The sequence below is a fragment of the Phoenix dactylifera genome, chromosome 6, assembly GCF_009389715.1.
Source record: "Phoenix dactylifera cultivar Barhee BC4 chromosome 6, palm_55x_up_171113_PBpolish2nd_filt_p, whole genome shotgun sequence".
Taxonomy (NCBI): domain Eukaryota; kingdom Viridiplantae; phylum Streptophyta; class Magnoliopsida; order Arecales; family Arecaceae; genus Phoenix; species Phoenix dactylifera.
In genome coordinates this window covers 6,527,742-6,532,848 of record NC_052397.1, presented here as the reverse complement: position 1 = coordinate 6,532,848, position 5,107 = coordinate 6,527,742, and the positions used below count along the sequence as shown (strand labels likewise).

General features: G+C 43.0%; 1 pseudogene; it reads left to right on the top strand.

The window, feature by feature from the left end:
- The first annotated feature begins 564 nt into the window (after positions 1–564).
- Positions 565–1,705, top strand: LOC103720183 (annotated as a pseudogene).
- The last annotated feature ends 3,402 nt before the right edge of the window (positions 1,706–5,107 follow it).

Genomic DNA, 5,107 nt, shown 5'->3' with positions numbered 1-5,107 from the left:
AATTATTGTAACCCGCATTATTAATTAAACATGTCCCACTGTTTAGACTTGCTCCCTGACACGTGTGGGAAACATTGAGCTGTTCTCGAGACAAACAGCCATCGCACGCTGACATAGACTGTGGACTCCCAAGGGAATGGGGCACATGCACTCGCTTAATGATCGGCTGAGATGGTTGAAAGCTAGCCATCCAATTTTGAGTCTATCTTGGAAGTTGGAATTTTCCCGACCCATTAAGCCATCCAACTGAGACTAAGCCAGGAACCCATCCCTACCCAATTCCCCGGCCACCTCTCCACGTTCTGTTCTATTAAACTACAATATTTAAGAGGCCATTGGTCTAAGATTTTGAACTTTAGATAGTCACAAAAGACCAGAGAAGGGTATAGAATGGATCCCAATTCCACTCCACATAGTGCGTTCCACAATGTCTCACGAAGCTGAGACGAAGCCCTCTTTACCTTATTTATTTTATTCCGAGTGACCAATTATTGAACGCACTCTCCCCTACTCACCTACTTATATATATACCTCCTTTCACCACTCATCCAACTCCATCAAAAACCTCTCCTTTCTTCCGTCTTTTGAAACCTTCCCCATTCCCAAATGGCTTCAACTCAAATAGCTAGCGCCACCCTTCTAGCTCTAGTACTAGTGTGCTTGGCCCAAGTGTGCATGGGATCCAGAAAGCTAGCCACCTTGGTCCAACCAACACCACTCGAATACCACAATGGAGCAGTGCTCCAAGGTGACGTCCCCATCGCCATCCTCTGGTATGGCAAGTTCACCCCATCCCAAAAGTCCATCATCTCCGACTTCCTCCTCTCCCTCACCCCGCAACCCCACCAAAAGCTATCAAGTCCTTCCGTGTCTCAGTGGTGGAACACCATAGATGCGGTCTATTTGAGCAAGGCTGGAATCAAGAGCTCAAAGATGACCCAAATCCTTTTGGCTGGCCAAGTCTCGGACGAGATGTGCTCTTTGGGCAAGTCCCTTACGAGAGACCAAATCTCCGAGCTGGCGGCGAAGGCTGGCCCGAAGAAGGGCGGGATCGCGTTGCTTTTAACGGCCGCGGACGTGACGGTCGAGGGGTTCTGCATGAGCCGGTGCGGGCTCCACGGCTCGGACCGGAGGTCCGGCTCGGCCTACATCTGGGTCGGCAACCCGGCGACCCAGTGCCCGGGTCAGTGCGCCTGGCCCTTCCATCAGCCGGTCTAACGGGCCACAGACCCCGCCGTTAGTGGCGCCTAACGGCGACATTGGGATTGACGGCATGGTGATGAACCTGGCAAGCATGATGGCCGGGACGGTGACCAATCCGTTCGGCGACGGATTCTACCAGGGGCCGAAGGAAGCGCCGTTGGAGGCGGCGACGGCGTGCCCGGGGGTTTATGCCAAGGGGGCGTATCCGGGATATCCCGGGGATTTGTTGGTGGACCCTACAACGGGGGCAAGCTACAACGCGAATGGGGCCCGCGGGAGGAAGTATCTTGTCCCGGCCTTGTTTGATCCTTCGACGTCCTCCTGCTCCACCTTGGTTTAGGATTGGGATTTAGTTGTTTCTAATTGGAAGATTTGGGATTTTGAGACATGGTTTTGTATGTAGATATGGAAGAGAAGTTTGAAAAATGTAATTCTTTCATTGGTTGATGATCTCTCTATCTTGGAAAATAAATATAATAAAGAGAAAAAAGTTTATCATTTTGATCTTGTCTTTGGGAAGAAGACTTGAAGGACACTACTATGATTCATTTACTATCATTCTATCAATTGGTATCAGATTTTAGGAAGTTGGACTATTGCTTGACATGTTAGCGGCCAAAGGAAAGCCGGCTCTGTAGAAATATAACGAAGTATGAACTTCTGCTTTAAAAAAGTTCACGTTTGACAGCATCTCAGCTCTGTACGTGCTCACTGACAATTTTGTTGGCCTGATTTTGCCCATAGAACAATACTAAAAAATATAACTTAGTTCATCTTAAGAGGCTTGATTTGCGTCAGATCTTTTGCTTGCAGCTCAACTTGTTTGGCTTGCTTTGTTGAAGTGTCAAAATATTATGCAATTCATAGCATGGCCTGCTTCCATTCACTTGGTCATAGTTTCATCCCCGAATTTGGAGTATTTTTTTTTTGAGGCCATGTGTTTTTACTGTTCTTTGTGCAGATTCCTCCTTCATATGCTTGTCCCTTTCACTTGTTCATGTTATGAGAACCTTGAATATGGCCACTGGTTGCAGGAGAGCTCGTGATATACCATGAGGACAAGCCTGGCCTTAACCTATGATGATTGCGGGAATTCAAAAACTTCTGACATATATGAGATCAACATCTAGAATATCCCTTGCTAATACACAATTCTTCTTTTATGATGGTCAAAGGAAATTTTATAGGGTCTACAGAAGTCGAATTGAATGACAAAAGAATATTGCAAACATATACTGCAATTTGATGCTTGTATCCTCAATCATCCAAATTATCTAATGTAGTTTCAAACAAGCTGTTAATATTTTCGTGCAAATAAACAAAGAACCTTTTTTTCTTGATTTTAGCCTTATCATTTGTATTTTATTTTTGAATAAATTATAAAAATCTTTCTGTGGTTTACGTTTAATACATTTACACTCAATAATCTGTAAAATATACATTTAAATCTAATTAAATTGACGATGTTAATGAATTAATTTACCTCATATAAAAAGTCAAAATTGCTCGAGTGAGGAAGACAATACATACATTGTTTTTATATTCTTGGATGGCTGTTATATTATGTAAGATAATTTTGATTATTTTTAAAATTTTCTTACGTGGCATTTGAATCCCATTTAAAGTTAATGGTTTTCTGTTAAGTTTAGATTAAAATGTTAGAAAAAAATAAATTTTAGGAGAGTAAGCATAGAATTTTTATCCAATTGGATGTAAATATAATTTATTCTTAATCGTAAAAAAAAATTTGTAATTTTTTTTTTATTTTTATCTAATATTGTACAAGTTTTAGTTCTCCATCTTGTTCGAGCAATTTATGCATTGTTCTACACTGCTCGGCCAACATCAACAGGAAGATTATTGTAGTTAATTAAGCATTCAACTCCACTAAGGTTCAAAGAAACAGGCAAATTAAAATTGAAGATCTCCAGCTAAACATCGTTCCTTTCTCATCTTTCTCATTATTCCTTTTTCGTCCTCGTGCTTCATTTGAAACACAATATTCTGAGCACCTTTCTCAAAGCAATATTTTTTCTTCTGCTGTCAGCAGCCTAGTCCTCATGCGTTTGTTTGCAACCCTCCCCACCCTCCAAAGCCTCGTCTCTGCTGCCGTCCACATCCTCCAAAACACTTCACTCCCCTAAGAATGCTTCTGTAACTCTGCCGAACTCTATCCACATTCATGCATCTCCTTCGAAGCTCACAATGTAATCCAAACGCCATTGAATCTGTGGAGATCTCACCAAGTTTCTTTTCCCAGCCAAGCTTCTTTTCCCAGCCAAGCTTTTCTAAAACCTCAACTTGGACCCTCACCAACCAACACATAACATGGTGCACACCATTGTTTCGTTTGGAAACCTAAACGTTGGCAAGTCTAAGACATACTTCATGGCTTCCAAGGCCAGATAGTACAAGACAAGCACTTAGATCCACCCCATAGCAGCACGGCCGGCCCTAGGTGTTTGTCTCTCACTTAAATGCTTGTAGCCTCTGGACTCGTAGTGTTTTGGACTTGGGAAAGATGGCAAGGGATGGGTATGCGTTTGGTTCCCATATCCCGTGAAGGGAAATTTCATACCAAATGGATTGGGTACGGAGAGTACTATCATGTCCCGGAACATGAAGGCCCACTGCCTCCCCATGCACCTTATCTACGAATTTGATTGTGTCCTTAGCCGATTACAAAGTTTGATGTCTCCAATCTCTATGCAAGCTAAAGTAAATTTTATGACAGGGAAACGGAAACAAGACAAAGTGAGAGGAATGGAGATTCCCGTGATCCACTGTGCATCAAGGTACATTCATTTGGATTTGGATGCTGGCCTCAAACTCTACGCCGGAAATCATATTCCTTTCAATTCTTCCAATGCTTGTTCATGCACCCTACTCTCCTAGCATCGTTCTGTGGGAGCAATTCCCTCGTCCACTGTGTTCTCGCTATAATTTTTTTTTTTTAAAGAGTAGAAGAAATTATAGGCAGACGTTGAGGGTATTTCTAATAATAAATCCTCACGTGCCATGAGATCGAGCTTAAGGCATGTGCTAGAGAACTTGATGCTAGTGATTTTGTCTTTGGCATTGTAATTTGTATCTTGCTCCAATGAGAACATCAAATTAGCCCAAGCCACTTTTCAGACAAACAAGGCTACTTAGGGGTGGATACGCATCCTCGAGATCCAGCCCTCTTAATCTGCCATGCCGACGTCCTCCTGACCAGTCCAAGTAGGTCCTTGGCTTTCATCTCTGGCTTGCCTATCCGGTTCCAAACCCTTCTATCCACAGCCTCACATGCAGGGATCGCCAGCGCTAGAACCTGCTCGGCCAGCTGCTCGCCAAATGCCCATCGGACGAAATGCTCATTCCATCCCGCTCTCCTGGTGCAAACATGCTCGCATGCTCTCTCTCACAGTTCATTCTTGGGACACTTTCAAAAGCCAGAAGAATTGCCTTAGCTACAATGATAATGTCCCTTTTATTGTCACAAAATAATAGAATGTCATCCGCAAAGAGCAAGCTTTTGATTGAAATGAAATTTTGATTCTCTCTAGTATCTTCAATGAGACCAATGTCAACTGCCTGCTTAAGGAGAGTCGGAGATAAAGGGTCTCCCTGCCTTAGTCCTTGCTTGCCCCTGATCTATTTATAGTTCCCATTTACAAGAGCAAACGAGGCGAACAAAGGAAGAGTTTGAATCCAGTCAATCTAAATTGTAGGAAAGCCTCCGGCTTGGAGCACTAAGAATAGGAAATCCCAACTGACCTTGTCAAGGGCTTTCTTGAAATCCAATTTGCATTGAACACTCTTGTACCCAGATCTGATACAATAAGCTAGAATTTCATGGACTTTCTTGAAATCCAATAAGCTTTCTTAAATTCCTCATGAAGGATCAGGAGATCATTCTTAA